Source organism: Lithobates pipiens, unplaced genomic scaffold (assembly GCF_037356315.1).
Source record: "Lithobates pipiens isolate NorthernLeopardFrog02 unplaced genomic scaffold, aLitPip1_a1.2 Scaffold_8, whole genome shotgun sequence".
NCBI classification, from domain to species: Eukaryota; Metazoa; Chordata; class Amphibia; order Anura; family Ranidae; genus Lithobates; species Lithobates pipiens.
Window position 1 is genome coordinate 569,006,579 of NW_027507903.1, and position 15,000 is coordinate 569,021,578.

The 15,000-nt window shown below is 45.9% G+C and overlaps 18 non-coding genes across 18 annotated transcripts; 9 read left to right on the top strand and 9 right to left on the bottom strand.

The window, feature by feature from the left end:
• Nucleotides 1-757: 757 nt before the first annotated feature.
• On the bottom strand, nucleotides 758-830 carry TRNAM-CAU (transfer RNA methionine (anticodon CAU)). The gene has a single exon. It is a non-coding gene; the product is annotated as a tRNA-Met (tRNA).
• A 120-nt stretch (nucleotides 831-950) lies between these two features.
• On the top strand, nucleotides 951-1,022 carry TRNAE-UUC (transfer RNA glutamic acid (anticodon UUC)). Its single transcript has one exon. It is a non-coding gene; the product is annotated as a tRNA-Glu (tRNA).
• Nucleotides 1,023-1,856: 834 nt separating this feature from the next.
• On the bottom strand, nucleotides 1,857-1,929 carry TRNAM-CAU (transfer RNA methionine (anticodon CAU)). The gene has a single exon. It is a non-coding gene; the product is annotated as a tRNA-Met (tRNA).
• A 1,026-nt stretch (nucleotides 1,930-2,955) lies between these two features.
• TRNAM-CAU (transfer RNA methionine (anticodon CAU)) lies at nucleotides 2,956-3,028 on the bottom strand. The gene has a single exon. It is a non-coding gene; the product is annotated as a tRNA-Met (tRNA).
• Nucleotides 3,029-3,148: 120 nt separating this feature from the next.
• Nucleotides 3,149-3,220, top strand: TRNAE-UUC (transfer RNA glutamic acid (anticodon UUC)). The gene has a single exon. It is a non-coding gene; the product is annotated as a tRNA-Glu (tRNA).
• An 848-nt stretch (nucleotides 3,221-4,068) lies between these two features.
• TRNAM-CAU (transfer RNA methionine (anticodon CAU)) lies at nucleotides 4,069-4,141 on the bottom strand. Its single transcript has one exon. It is a non-coding gene; the product is annotated as a tRNA-Met (tRNA).
• Nucleotides 4,142-4,261: 120 nt separating this feature from the next.
• Nucleotides 4,262-4,333, top strand: TRNAE-UUC (transfer RNA glutamic acid (anticodon UUC)). The gene has a single exon. It is a non-coding gene; the product is annotated as a tRNA-Glu (tRNA).
• An 834-nt stretch (nucleotides 4,334-5,167) lies between these two features.
• Nucleotides 5,168-5,240, bottom strand: TRNAM-CAU (transfer RNA methionine (anticodon CAU)). The gene has a single exon. It is a non-coding gene; the product is annotated as a tRNA-Met (tRNA).
• A 1,219-nt stretch (nucleotides 5,241-6,459) lies between these two features.
• On the top strand, nucleotides 6,460-6,531 carry TRNAE-UUC (transfer RNA glutamic acid (anticodon UUC)). Its single transcript has one exon. It is a non-coding gene; the product is annotated as a tRNA-Glu (tRNA).
• An 848-nt stretch (nucleotides 6,532-7,379) lies between these two features.
• On the bottom strand, nucleotides 7,380-7,452 carry TRNAM-CAU (transfer RNA methionine (anticodon CAU)). The gene has a single exon. It is a non-coding gene; the product is annotated as a tRNA-Met (tRNA).
• Nucleotides 7,453-7,572: 120 nt separating this feature from the next.
• On the top strand, nucleotides 7,573-7,644 carry TRNAE-UUC (transfer RNA glutamic acid (anticodon UUC)). Its single transcript has one exon. It is a non-coding gene; the product is annotated as a tRNA-Glu (tRNA).
• An 834-nt stretch (nucleotides 7,645-8,478) lies between these two features.
• TRNAM-CAU (transfer RNA methionine (anticodon CAU)) lies at nucleotides 8,479-8,551 on the bottom strand. Its single transcript has one exon. It is a non-coding gene; the product is annotated as a tRNA-Met (tRNA).
• Nucleotides 8,552-9,770: 1,219 nt separating this feature from the next.
• TRNAE-UUC (transfer RNA glutamic acid (anticodon UUC)) lies at nucleotides 9,771-9,842 on the top strand. The gene has a single exon. It is a non-coding gene; the product is annotated as a tRNA-Glu (tRNA).
• A 1,041-nt stretch (nucleotides 9,843-10,883) lies between these two features.
• TRNAE-UUC (transfer RNA glutamic acid (anticodon UUC)) lies at nucleotides 10,884-10,955 on the top strand. The gene has a single exon. It is a non-coding gene; the product is annotated as a tRNA-Glu (tRNA).
• An 848-nt stretch (nucleotides 10,956-11,803) lies between these two features.
• Nucleotides 11,804-11,876, bottom strand: TRNAM-CAU (transfer RNA methionine (anticodon CAU)). The gene has a single exon. It is a non-coding gene; the product is annotated as a tRNA-Met (tRNA).
• A 120-nt stretch (nucleotides 11,877-11,996) lies between these two features.
• Nucleotides 11,997-12,068, top strand: TRNAE-UUC (transfer RNA glutamic acid (anticodon UUC)). Its single transcript has one exon. It is a non-coding gene; the product is annotated as a tRNA-Glu (tRNA).
• Nucleotides 12,069-13,109: 1,041 nt separating this feature from the next.
• On the top strand, nucleotides 13,110-13,181 carry TRNAE-UUC (transfer RNA glutamic acid (anticodon UUC)). Its single transcript has one exon. It is a non-coding gene; the product is annotated as a tRNA-Glu (tRNA).
• Nucleotides 13,182-14,029: 848 nt separating this feature from the next.
• On the bottom strand, nucleotides 14,030-14,102 carry TRNAM-CAU (transfer RNA methionine (anticodon CAU)). Its single transcript has one exon. It is a non-coding gene; the product is annotated as a tRNA-Met (tRNA).
• Nucleotides 14,103-15,000: the final 898 nt, after the last annotated feature.

Genomic DNA, 15,000 nt, shown 5'->3' on the forward strand with positions numbered 1-15,000 from the left:
AAGTACCAAGGGTCAAAGCCAGGGATGCAGACAAGACAGGTCAAGCCGGGTCAGGACAGGAAATGAAATACTATCAGGAACACAGGAACTCACAGGGCAAGCTGAAGTTCATCCAGCAACTAATGGCTCATGCACGCGCTTTGGCGTACGTATATGCGCACTGGCACATGAATTTTCACACATGAATAATATCAGGATCACAGGAACTCACAGGGGAAGCTGAAGATCATCCAGCAACTAATGGCTTATGCTGCTAGCTTTAAATAGGCCACTGGGCACCAGAAATTGTCACGCATTGTGTGCGCTTTGGCGTACGCACATGCGTACTAGCACATGAAGTTTCTCGGCCGTTCTCGCTCTTCTGCACATTTGCATTGGCAAATATCTATGTGCCAATCTTCTGCAAACCATTCTCTGACAGAGACATCATCTTTTTTTTCCACACCTTTGAAAAAGCCCTTTTGAATTCCTCGGTGCTTTGTTCTTTCTGTGTGATGAAACTAAGGGAAGCATGTCACATAGATGGAAAATGCCTCTGTTGTTCCAGGATGAGTAGACATTGTATCTTGCAAGGTCTGTTGGATGCAGAGCTAAAGATTTTAGCTGGGTGGAATATGGTGGAAGGCAAAAGAGCACTGAAAGCTTGATCTTCCGGTCAATTTTCTATCCATATGGTTTCCTACAAGACCTAAGGGATGAAGAGTAGTGTTTTTCATAGATTAAGGACCCCAAGGCTCACAAAATGGTAAGAGAGTAGTGCCCCGTGTGAGGATCGAACTCACGACCTTCAGATTATGAGACTGACGCGCTACCTGCTGCGCTAACGAGGCCAACTAGTGAAAGTGATATGTGTGTCATAGCTGGCCACCATACTTGGAAGCTGATGGCGGTGGCACATCTTTTTTTCCCTTTGGTTTTCTCTATTTTTCTCAAAACAAGGTAGCTAGTTTTCCCATATGGTCTAGCGGTTAGGATTCCTGGTTTTCACCCAGGCGGCCCGGGTTCGACTCCCGGTATGGGAAATGCAAGTCCTTTTAACGACCCGCACACTCCTAGTGCTGAAACCTCAAAGCTGTTTTTCCATTGTAACCTCCAATCATTCCCTTGTTGTCAAAGTACCAAGGGTCAAAGCCAGGGATGCAGACAAGACAGGTCAAGCCGGGTCAGGACAGGAAATGAAATACTATCAGGAACACAGGAACTCACAGGGCAAGCTGAAGTTCATCCAGCAACTAATGGCTCATGAACGCGCTTTGGCGTACGTATATGCGCACTGACACATGAATAATATCAGGATCACAGGAACTCACAGGGGAAGCTGAAGATCATCCAGCAACTAATGGCTTATGCTGCTAGCTTTAAATAGGCCACTGGGCACCAGAAATTGTCACGCATTGTGTGCGCTTTGGCGTACGCACATGCGTACTAGCACATGAAGTTTCTCGGCCGTTCTCGCTCTTCTGCACATTTGCATTGGCAAATATCTATGTGCCAATCTTCTGCAAACCATTCTCTGACAGAGACATCATCTTTTTTTTCCACACCTTTGAAAAAGCCCTTTTGAATTCCTCGGTGCTTTGTTCTTTCTGTGTGATGAAACTAAGGGAAGCATGTCACATAGATGGAAAATGCCTCTGTTGTTCCAGGATGAGTAGACATTGTATCTTGCAAGGTCTGTTGGATGCAGAGCTAAAGATTTTAGCTGGGTGGAATATGGTGGAAGGCAAAAGAGCACTGAAAGCTTGATCTTCCGGTCAATGTTCCATCCATATGGTTTCCTACAAGACCTAAGGGATGAAGAGTAGTGTTTTTCATAGATTAAGGACCCCAAGGCTCACAAAATGGTAAGAGAGTAGTGCCCCGTGTGAGGATCGAACTCACGACCTTCAGATTATGAGACTGACGCGCTACCTGCTGCGCTAACGAGGCCAATTAGTGAAAGTGATATGTGTGTCATAGCTGGCCACCATACTTGGAAGCTGATGGCGGTGGCACATCTTTTTGTCCCTTTGGTTTTCTCTATTTTTCTCAAAACAAGGCAGCTAGTTTTCCCATATGGTCTAGCGGTTAGGATTCCTGGTTTTCACCCAGGCGGCCCGGGTTCGACTCCCAGTATGGGAAATGCAAGTCCTTTTAACGACCCGCACACTCCTAGTGCTGAAACCTCAAAGCTGTTTTTCCATTGTAACCTCCAATCATTCCCTTGTTGTCAAAGTACCAAGAGTCAAAGCCAGGGATGCAGACAAGACAGGTCAAGCCGGGTCAGGACAGGAAATGAAATACTATCAGGAACACAGGAACTCACAGGGCAAGCTGAAGTTCATCCAGCAACTAATGGCTCATGCACGCGCTTTGGCGTACGTATATGCGCACTGACACATGAATAATATCAGGATCACAGGAACTCACAGGGGAAGCTGAAGATCATCCAGCAACTAATGGCTTATGCTGCTAGCTTTAAATAGGCCACTGGGCACCAGAAATTGTCTCGCATTGTGTGCGCTTTGGCGTACGCACATGCGTACTAGCACATGAAGTTTCTCGGCCGTTCTCGCTCTTCTGCACATTTGCATTGGCAAATATCTATGTGCCAATCTTCTGCAAACCATTCTCTGACAGAGACATCATCTTTTTTTTCCACACCTTTGAAAAAGCCCTTTTGAATTCCTCGGTGCTTTGTTCTTTCTGTGTGATGAAACTAAGGGAAGCATGTCACATAGATGGAAAATGCCTCTGTTGTTCCAGGATGAGTAGACATTGTATCTTGCAAGGTCTGTTGGATGCAGAGCTAAAGATTTTAGCTGGGTGGAATATGGTGGAAGGCAAAAGAGCACTGAAAGCTTGATCTTCCGGTCAATTTTCTATTCATATGGTTTCCTACAAGACCTAAGGGATGAAGAGTAGTGTTTTTCATAGATTAAGGACCCCAAGGCTCACAAAATGGTAAGAGAGTAGTGCCCCGTGTGAGGATCGAACTCACGACCTTCAGATTATGAGACTGACGCGCTACCTGCTGCGCTAACGAGGCCAATTAGTGAAATAGATATGTGTGTCATAGCTGGCCACCATACTTGGAAGCTGATGGCGGTGGCACATCTTTTTTTCCCTTTGGTTTTCTCAATTTTTCTCAAAACAAGGCAGCTAGTTTTCCCATATGGTCTAGCGGTTAGGATTCCTGGTTTTCACCCAGGCGGCCCGGGTTCGACTCCCGGTATGGGAAATGCAAGCCCTTTTAACGACCCGCACACTCCTAGTGCTGAAACCTCAAAGCTGTTTTTCCATTGTAACCTCCAATCATTCCCTTGTTGTCAAAGTACCAAGGGTCAAAGCCAGGGATGCAGACAAGACAGGTCAAGCCGGGTCAGGACAGGAAATGAAATACTATCAGGAACACAGGAACTCACAGGGCAAGCTGAAGTTCATCCAGCAACTAATGGCTCATGCACGCGCTTTGGCGTACGTATATGCGCACTGGCACATGAATTTTCACACATGAATAATATCAGGATCACAGGAACTCACAGGGGAAGCTGAAGATCATCCAGCAACTAATGGCTTATGCTGCTAGCTTTAAATAGGCCACTGGGCACCAGAAATTGTCACGCATTGTGTGCGCTTTGGCGTACGCACATGCGTACTAGCACATGAAGTTTCTCGGCCGTTCTCGCTCTTCTGCACATTTGCATTGGCAAATATCTATGTGCCAATCTTCTGCAAACCATTCTCTGACAGAGACATCATCTTTTTTTTCCACACCTTTGAAAAAGCCCTTTTGAATTCCTCGGTGCTTTGTTCTTTCTGTGTGATGAAACTAAGGGAAGCATGTCACATAGATGGAAAATGCCTCTGTTGTTCCAGGATGAGTAGACATTGTATCTTGCAAGGTCTGTTGGATGCAGAGCTAAAGATTTTAGCTGGGTGGAATATGGTGGAAGGCAAAAGAGCACTGAAAGCTTGATCTTCCGGTCAATTTTCTATCCATATGGTTTCCTACAAGACCTAAGGGATGAAGAGTAGTGTTTTTCATAGATTAAGGACCCCAAGGCTCACAAAATGGTAAGAGAGTAGTGCCCCGTGTGAGGATCGAACTCACGACCTTCAGATTATGAGACTGACGCGCTACCTGCTGCGCTAACGAGGCCAACTAGTGAAAGTGATATGTGTGTCATAGCTGGCCACCATACTTGGAAGCTGATGGCGGTGGCACATCTTTTTTTCCCTTTGGTTTTCTCTATTTTTCTCAAAACAAGGTAGCTAGTTTTCCCATATGGTCTAGCGGTTAGGATTCCTGGTTTTCACCCAGGCGGCCCGGGTTCGACTCCCGGTATGGGAAATGCAAGTCCTTTTAACGACCCGCACACTCCTAGTGCTGAAACCTCAAAGCTGTTTTTCCATTGTAACCTCCAATCATTCCCTTGTTGTCAAAGTACCAAGGGTCAAAGCCAGGGATGCAGACAAGACAGGTCAAGCCGGGTCAGGACAGGAAATGAAATACTATCAGGAACACAGGAACTCACAGGGCAAGCTGAAGTTCATCCAGCAACTAATGGCTCATGAACGCGCTTTGGCGTACGTATATGCGCACTGACACATGAATAATATCAGGATCACAGGAACTCACAGGGGAAGCTGAAGATCATCCAGCAACTAATGGCTTATGCTGCTAGCTTTAAATAGGCCACTGGGCACCAGAAATTGTCACGCATTGTGTGCGCTTTGGCGTACGCACATGCGTACTAGCACATGAAGTTTCTCGGCCGTTCTCGCTCTTCTGCACATTTGCATTGGCAAATATCTATGTGCCAATCTTCTGCAAACCATTCTCTGACAGAGACATCATCTTTTTTTTCCACACCTTTGAAAAAGCCCTTTTGAATTCCTCGGTGCTTTGTTCTTTCTGTGTGATGAAACTAAGGGAAGCATGTCACATAGATGGAAAATGCCTCTGTTGTTCCAGGATGAGTAGACATTGTATCTTGCAAGGTCTGTTGGATGCAGAGCTAAAGATTTTAGCTGGGTGGAATATGGTGGAAGGCAAAAGAGCACTGAAACCTTGATCTTCCGGTCAATGTTCCATCCATATGGTTTCCTACAAGACCTAAGGGATGAAGAGTAGTGTTTTTCATAGATTAAGGACCCCAAGGCTCACAAAATGGTAAGAGAGTAGTGCCCCGTGTGAGGATCGAACTCACGACCTTCAGATTATGAGACTGACGCGCTACCTGCTGCGCTAACGAGGCCAATTAGTGAAAGTGATATGTGTGTCATAGCTGGCCACCATACTTGGAAGCTGATGGCGGTGGCACATCTTTTTGTCCCTTTGGTTTTCTCTATTTTTCTCAAAACAAGGCAGCTAGTTTTCCCATATGGTCTAGCGGTTAGGATTCCTGGTTTTCACCCAGGCGGCCCGGGTTCGACTCCCAGTATGGGAAATGCAAGTCCTTTTAACGACCCGCACACTCCTAGTGCTGAAACCTCAAAGCTGTTTTTCCATTGTAACCTCCAATCATTCCCTTGTTGTCAAAGTACCAAGAGTCAAAGCCAGGGATGCAGACAAGACAGGTCAAGCCGGGTCAGGACAGGAAATGAAATACTATCAGGAACACAGGAACTCACAGGGCAAGCTGAAGTTCATCCAGCAACTAATGGCTCATGCACGCGCTTTGGCGTACGTATATGCGCACTGACACATGAATAATATCAGGATCACAGGAACTCACAGGGGAAGCTGAAGATCATCCAGCAACTAATGGCTTATGCTGCTAGCTTTAAATATGCCACTGGGCACCAGAAATTGTCTCGCATTGTGTGCGCTTTGGCGTACGCACATGCGTACTAGCACATGAAGTTTCTCGGCCGTTCTCGCTCTTCTGCACATTTGCATTGGCAAATATCTATGTGCCAATCTTCTGCAAACCATTCTCTGACAGAGACATCATCTTTTTTTTCCACACCTTTGAAAAAGCCCTTTTGAATTCCTCGGTGCTTTGTTCTTTCTGTGTGATGAAACTAAGGGAAGCATGTCACATAGATGGAAAATGCCTCTGTTGTTCCAGGATGAGTAGACATTGTATCTTGCAAGGTCTGTTGGATGCAGAGCTAAAGATTTTAGCTGGGTGGAATATGGTGGAAGGCAAAAGAGCACTGAAAGCTTGATCTTCCGGTCAATTTTCTATTCATATGGTTTCCTACAAGACCTAAGGGATGAAGAGTAGTGTTTTTCATAGATTAAGGACCCCAAGGCTCACAAAATGGTAAGAGAGAAGTGCCCCGTGTGAGGATCGAACTCACGACCTTCAGATTATGAGACTGACGCGCTACCTGCAGCGCTAACGAGGCCAATTAGTGAAAGTGATATGTGTGTCATAGCTGGCCACCATACTTGGAAGCTGATGGCGGTGGCACATCTTTTTTTCCCTTTGGTTTTCTTAATTTTTCTCAAAACAAGGCAGCTAGTTTTCCCATATGGTCTAGCGGTTAGGATTCCTGGTTTTCACCCAGGCGGCCCGGGTTCGACTCCCGGTATGGGAAATGCAAGACCTTTTAACGACCCGCACACTCCTAGTGCTGAAACCTCAAAGCTGTTTTTCCATTGTAACCTCCAATCATTCCCTTGTTGTCAAAGTACCAAGGGTCAAAGCCAGGGATGCAGACAAGACAGGTCAAGCCGGGTCAGGACAGGAAATGAAATACTATCAGGAACACAGGAACTCACAGGGCAAGCTGAAGTTCATCCAGCAACTAATGGCTCATGCACGCGCTTTGGCGTACGTATATGCGCACTGGCACATGAATTTTCACACATGAATAATATCAGGATCACAGGAACTCACAGGGGAAGCTGAAGATCATCCAGCAACTAATGGCTTATGCTGCTAGCTTTAAATAGGCCACTGGGCACCAGAAATTGTCACGCATTGTGTGCGCTTTGGCGTACGCACATGCGTACTAGCACATGAAGTTTCTCGGCCGTTCTCGCTCTTCTGCACATTTGCATTGGCAAATATCTATGTGCCAATCTTCTGCAAACCATTCTCTGACAGAGACATCATCTTTTTTTTCCACACCTTTGAAAAAGCCCTTTTGAATTCCTCGGTGCTTTGTTCTTTCTGTGTGATGAAACTAAGGGAAGCATGTCACATAGATGGAAAATGCCTCTGTTGTTCCAGGATGAGTAGACATTGTATCTTGCAAGGTCTGTTGGATGCAGAGCTAAAGATTTTAGCTGGGTGGAATATGGTGGAAGGCAAAAGAGCACTGAAAGCTTGATCTTCCGGTCAATTTTCTATCCATATGGTTTCCTACAAGACCTAAGGGATGAAGAGTAGTGTTTTTCATAGATTAAGGACCCCAAGGCTCACAAAATGGTAAGAGAGTAGTGCCCCGTGTGAGGATCGAACTCACGACCTTCAGATTATGAGACTGACGCGCTACCTGCTGCGCTAACGAGGCCAACTAGTGAAAGTGATATGTGTGTCATAGCTGGCCACCATACTTGGAAGCTGATGGCGGTGGCACATCTTTTTTTCCCTTTGGTTTTCTCTATTTTTCTCAAAACAAGGTAGCTAGTTTTCCCATATGGTCTAGCGGTTAGGATTCCTGGTTTTCACCCAGGCGGCCCGGGTTCGACTCCCGGTATGGGAAATGCAAGTCCTTTTAACGACCCGCACACTCCTAGTGCTGAAACCTCAAAGCTGTTTTTCCATTGTAACCTCCAATCATTCCCTTGTTGTCAAAGTACCAAGGGTCAAAGCCAGGGATGCAGACAAGACAGGTCAAGCCGGGTCAGGACAGGAAATGAAATACTATCAGGAACACAGGAACTCACAGGGCAAGCTGAAGTTCATCCAGCAACTAATGGCTCATGAACGCGCTTTGGCGTACGTATATGCGCACTGACACATGAATAATATCAGGATCACAGGAACTCACAGGGGAAGCTGAAGATCATCCAGCAACTAATGGCTTATGCTGCTAGCTTTAAATAGGCCACTGGGCACCAGAAATTGTCACGCATTGTGTGCGCTTTGGCGTACGCACATGCGTACTAGCACATGAAGTTTCTCGGCCGTTCTCGCTCTTCTGCACATTTGCATTGGCAAATATCTATGTGCCAATCTTCTGCAAACCATTCTCTGACAGAGACATCATCTTTTTTTTCCACACCTTTGAAAAAGCCCTTTTGAATTCCTCGGTGCTTTGTTCTTTCTGTGTGATGAAACTAAGGGAAGCATGTCACATAGATGGAAAATGCCTCTGTTGTTCCAGGATGAGTAGACATTGTATCTTGCAAGGTCTGTTGGATGCAGAGCTAAAGATTTTAGCTGGGTGGAATATGGTGGAAGGCAAAAGAGCACTGAAACCTTGATCTTCCGGTCAATGTTCCATCCATATGGTTTCCTACAAGACCTAAGGGATGAAGAGTAGTGTTTTTCATAGATTAAGGACCCCAAGGCTCACAAAATGGTAAGAGAGTAGTGCCCCGTGTGAGGATCGAACTCACGACCTTCAGATTATGAGACTGACGCGCTACCTGCTGCGCTAACGAGGCCAATTAGTGAAAGTGATATGTGTGTCATAGCTGGCCACCATACTTGGAAGCTGATGGCGGTGGCACATCTTTTTGTCCCTTTGGTTTTCTCTATTTTTCTCAAAACAAGGCAGCTAGTTTTCCCATATGGTCTAGCGGTTAGGATTCCTGGTTTTCACCCAGGCGGCCCGGGTTCGACTCCCAGTATGGGAAATGCAAGTCCTTTTAACGACCCGCACACTCCTAGTGCTGAAACCTCAAAGCTGTTTTTCCATTGTAACCTCCAATCATTCCCTTGTTGTCAAAGTACCAAGAGTCAAAGCCAGGGATGCAGACAAGACAGGTCAAGCCGGGTCAGGACAGGAAATGAAATACTATCAGGAACACAGGAACTCACAGGGCAAGCTGAAGTTCATCCAGCAACTAATGGCTCATGCACGCGCTTTGGCGTACGTATATGCGCACTGACACATGAATAATATCAGGATCACAGGAACTCACAGGGGAAGCTGAAGATCATCCAGCAACTAATGGCTTATGCTGCTAGCTTTAAATATGCCACTGGGCACCAGAAATTGTCTCGCATTGTGTGCGCTTTGGCGTACGCACATGCGTACTAGCACATGAAGTTTCTCGGCCGTTCTCGCTCTTCTGCACATTTGCATTGGCAAATATCTATGTGCCAATCTTCTGCAAACCATTCTCTGACAGAGACATCATCTTTTTTTTCCACACCTTTGAAAAAGCCCTTTTGAATTCCTCGGTGCTTTGTTCTTTCTGTGTGATGAAACTAAGGGAAGCATGTCACATAGATGGAAAATGCCTCTGTTGTTCCAGGATGAGTAGACATTGTATCTTGCAAGGTCTGTTGGATGCAGAGCTAAAGATTTTAGCTGGGTGGAATATGGTGGAAGGCAAAAGAGCACTGAAAGCTTGATCTTCCGGTCAATTTTCTATTCATATGGTTTCCTACAAGACCTAAGGGATGAAGAGTAGTGTTTTTCATAGATTAAGGACCCCAAGGCTCACAAAATGGTAAGAGAGTAGTGCCCCGTGTGAGGATCGAACTCACGACCTTCAGATTATGAGACTGACGCGCTACCTGCAGCGCTAACGAGGCCAATTAGTGAAATAGATATGTGTGTCATAGCTGGCCACCATACTTGGAAGCTGATGGCGGTGGCACATCTTTTTTTCCCTTTGGTTTTCTTAATTTTTCTCAAAACAAGGCAGCTAGTTTTCCCATATGGTCTAGCGGTTAGGATTCCTGGTTTTCACCCAGGCGGCCCGGGTTCGACTCCCGGTATGGGAAATGCAAGACCTTTTAACGACCCGCACACTCCTAGTGCTGAAACCTCAAAGCTGTTTTTCCATTGTAACCTCCAATCATTCCCTTGTTGTCAAAGTACCAAGGGTCAAAGCCAGGGATGCAGACAAGACAGGTCAAGCCGGGTCAGGACAGGAAATGAAATACTATCAGGAACACAGGAACTCACAGGGCAAGCTGAAGTTCATCCAGCAACTAATGGCTCATGCACGCGCTTTGGCGTACGTATATGCGCACTGGCACATGAATTTTCACACATGAATAATATCAGGATCACAGGAACTCACAGGGGAAGCTGAAGATCATCCAGCAACTAATGGCTTATGCTGCTAGCTTTAAATAGGCCACTGGGCACCAGAAATTGTCACGCATTGTGTGCGCTTTGGCGTACGCACATGCGTACTAGCACATGAAGTTTCTCGGCCGTTCTCGCTCTTCTGCACATTTGCATTGGCAAATATCTATGTGCCAATCTTCTGCAAACCATTCTCTGACAGAGACATCATCTTTTTTTTCCACACCTTTGAAAAAGCCCTTTTGAATTCTTCGGTGCTTTGTTCTTTCTGTGTGATGAAACTAAGGGAAGCATGTCACATAGATGGAAAATGCCTCTGTTGTTCCAGGATGAGTAGACATTGTATCTTGCAAGGTCTGTTGGATGCAGAGCTAAAGATTTTAGCTGGGTGGAATATGGTGGAAGGCAAAAGAGCACTGAAACCTTGATCTTCCGGTCAATTTTCCATCCATATGGTTTCCTACAAGACCTAAGGGATGAAGAGTAATGTTTTTCATAGATTAAGGACCCCAAGGCTCACAAAATGGTAAGAGAGTAGTGCCCCGTGTGAGGATCGAACTCACGACCTTCAGATTATGAGACTGACGCGCTACCTGCTGCGCTAACGATGCCAATTAGTGAAAGTGATATGTGTGTCATAGCTGGCCACCATACTTGGAAGCTGATGGCGGTGGCACATCTTTTTTTCCCTTTGGTTTTCTCTATTTTTCTCAAAACAAGGCAGCTAGTTTTCCCATATGGTCTAGCGGTTAGGATTCCTGGTTTTCACCCAGGCGGCCCGGGTTCGACTCCCGGTATGGGAAATGCAAGCCCTTTTAATGACCCGCACACTCCTAGTGCTGAAACCTCAAAGCTGTTTTTCCATTGTAACCTCCAATCATTCCCTTGTTGTCAAAGTACCAAGGGTCAAAGCCAGGGATGCAGACAAGACAGGTCAAGCCGGGTCAGGACAGGAAATGAAATACTATCAGGAACACAGGAACTCACAGGGCAAGCTGAAGTTCATCCAGCAACTAATGGCTCATGCACGCGCTTTGGCGTACGTATATGCGCACTGGCACATGAATTTTCACACATGAATAATATCAGGATCACAGGAACTCACAGGGGAAGCTGAAGATCATCCAGCAACTAATGGCTTATGCTGCTAGCTTTAAATAGGCCACTGGGCACCAGAAATTGTCACGCATTGTGTGCGCTTTGGCGTACGCACATGCGTACTAGCACATGAAGTTTCTCGGCCGTTCTCGCTCTTCTGCACATTTGCATTGGCAAATATCTATGTGCCAATCTTCTGCAAACCATTCTCTGACAGAGACATCATCTTTTTTTTCCAAACCTTTGAAAAAGCCCTTTTGAATTGCTCGGTGCTTTGTTCTTTCTGTGTGATGAAACTAAGGGAAGCATGTCACATAGATGGAAAATGCCTCTGTTGTTCCAGGATGAGTAGACATTGTATCTTGCAAGGTCTGTTGGATGCAGAGCTAAAGATTTTAGCTGGGTGGAATATGGTGGAAGGCAAAAGAGCACTGAAAGCTTGATCTTCCGGTCAATGTTCCATCCATATGGTTTCCTACAAGACCTAAGGGATGAAGAGTAGTGTTTTTCATAGATTAAGGACCCCAAGGCTCACAAAATGGTAAGAGAGTAGTGCCCCGTGTGAGGATCGAACTCACGACCTTCAGATTATGAGACTGACGCGCTACCTGCTGCGCTAACGAGGCCAATTAGTGAAATAGATATGTGTGTCATAGCTGGCCACCATACTTGGAAGCTGATGGCGGTGGCACATCTTTTTTTCCCTTTGGTTTTCTCAATTTTTCTCAAAACGAGGCAGCTAGTTTTCCCATATGGTCTAGCGGTTAGGATTCCTGGTTTTCACCCAGGCGGCCCGGGTTCGACTCCCGGTATGGGAAATGCAAGACCTTTTAACGACCCGCACACTCCTAGTGCTGAAACCTCAAAGCTGTTTTTCCATTGTAACCTCCAATCATTCCCTTGTTGTCCAAGTACCAAGGGTCAAAGCCAGGGATGCAGACAAGACAGGTCAAGCCGGGTCAGGACAGGAAATGAAATACTATCAGGAACACAGGAACTCACAGGGCAAGCTGAAGTTCATCCAGCAACTAATGGCTCATGCACGCGCTTTGGCGTACGTATATGCGCACTGGCACATGAATTTTCACACATGAATAATATCAGGATCACAGGAACTCACAGGGGAAGCTGAAGATCATCCAGCAACTAATGGCTTATGCTGCTAGCTTTAAATAGGCCACTGGGCACCAGAAATTGTCACGCATTGTGTGCGCTTTGGCGTACGCACATGCGTACTAGCACATGAAGTTTCTCGGCCGTTCTCGCTCTTCTGCACATTTGCATTGGCAAATATCTATGTGCCAATCTTCTGCAAACCATTCTCTGACAGAGACATCATCTTTTTTTTCCACACCTTTGAAAAAGCCCTTTTGAATTCTTCGGTGCTTTGTTCTTTCTGTGTGATGAAACTAAGGGAAGCATGTCACATAGATGGAAAATGCCTCTGTTGTTCCAGGATGAGTAGACATTGTATCTTGCAAGGTCTGTTGGATGCAGAGCTAAAGATTTTAGCTGGGTGGAATATGGTGGAAGGCAAAAGAGCACTGAAACCTTGATCTTCCGGTCAATTTTCCATCCATATGGTTTCCTACAAGACCTAAGGGATGAAGAGTAATGTTTTTCATAGATTAAGGACCCCAAGGCTCACAAAATGGTAAGAGAGTAGTGCCCCGTGTGAGGATCGAACTCACGACCTTCAGATTATGAGACTGACGCGCTACCTGCTGCGCTAACGATGCCAATTAGTGAAAGTGATATGTGTGTCATAGCTGGCCACCATACTTGGAAGCTGATGGCGGTGGCACATCTTTTTTTCCCTTTGGTTTTCTCTATTTTTCTCAAAACAAGGCAGCTAGTTTTCCCATATGGTCTAGCGGTTAGGATTCCTGGTTTTCACCCAGGCGGCCCGGGTTCGACTCCCGGTATGGGAAATGCAAGCCCTTTTAACGACCCGCACACTCCTAGTGCTGAAACCTCAAAGCTGTTTTTCCATTGTAACCTCCAATCATTCCCTTGTTGTCAAAGTACCAAGGGTCAAAGCCAGGGATGCAGACAAGACAGGTCAAGCCGGGTCAGGACAGGAAATGAAATACTATCAGGAACACAGGAACTCACAGGGCAAGCTGAAGTTCATCCAGCAACTAATGGCTCATGCACGCGCTTTGGCGTACGTATATGCGCACTGGCACATGAATTTTCACACATGAATAATATCAGGATCACAGGAACTCACAGGGGAAGCTGAAGATCATCCAGCAACTAATGGCTTATGCTGCTAGCTTTAAATAGGCCACTGGGCACCAGAAATTGTCACGCATTGTGTGCGCTTTGGCGTACGCACATGCGTACTAGCACATGAAGTTTCTCGGCCGTTCTCGCTCTTCTGCACATTTGCATTGGCAAATATCTATGTGCCAATCTTCTGCAAACCATTCTCTGACAGAGACATCATCTTTTTTTTCCAAACCTTTGAAAAAGCCCTTTTGAATTGCTCGGTGCTTTGTTCTTTCTGTGTGATGAAACTAAGGGAAGCATGTCACATAGATGGAAAATGCCTCTGTTGTTCCAGGATGAGTAGACATTGTATCTTGCAAGGTCTGTTGGATGCAGAGCTAAAGATTTTAGCTGGGTGGAATATGGTGGAAGGCAAAAGAGCACTGAAAGCTTGATCTTCCGGACAATTTTCCATCCATATGGTTTCCTACAAGACCTAAGGGATGAAGAGTAGTGTTTTTCATAGATTAAGGACCCCAAGGCTCACAAAATGGTTAGAGAGTAGTGCCCCGTGTGAGGATCGAACTCACGACCTTCAGATTATGAGACTGACGCGCTACCTGCTGCGCTAACGAGGCTAATTAGTGAAAGTGATATGTGTGTCATAGCTGGCCACCATACTTGGAAGCTGATGGCGGTGGCACATCTTTTTTTCCCTTTGGTTTTCTCTATTTTTCTCAAAACAAGGCAGCTAGTTTTCCCATATGGTCTAGCGGTTAGGATTCCTGGTTTTCACCCAGGCGGCCCGGGTTCCACTCCCGGTATAGGAAATGCAAGCCCTTTTAACGACCCGCACACTCCTAGTGCTGAAACCTCAAAGCTGTTTTTCCATTCTAACCTCCAATCATTCCCTTGTTGTCCAAGTACCAAGGGTCAAAGCCAGGGATGCAGACAAGACAGGTCAAGCCGGGTCAGGACAGGAAATGAAATACTATCAGGAACACAGGAACGCACAGGGCAAGCTGAAGTTCATCCAGCAACTAATGGCTCATGCACGCGCTTTGGCGTACGTATATGCGCACTGGCACATGAATTTTCACACATGAATAATATCAGGATCACAGTAACTCACAGGGGAAGCTGAAGATCATCCAGCAACTAATGGCTTATGCTGCTAGCTTTAAATATGCCACTGGGCACCAGAAATTGTCACGCATTGTGTGCGCTTTGGCGTACGCACATGCGTACTAGCACATGAAGTTTCTCGGCCGTTCTCGCTCTTCTGCACATTTGCATTGGCAAATATCTATGTGCCAATCTTCTGCAAACCATTCTCTGACAGAGACATCATCTTTTTTTTCCACACCTTTGAAAAAGCCCTTTTGAATTCCTCGGTGCTTTGTTCTTTCTGTGTGATGAAACTAAGGGAAGCATGTCACATAGATGGAAAATGCCTCTGTTGTTCCAGGATGAGTAGACATTGTATCTTGCAAGGTCTGTTGGATGCAGAGCTAAAGATTTTAGCTGGGTGGAATA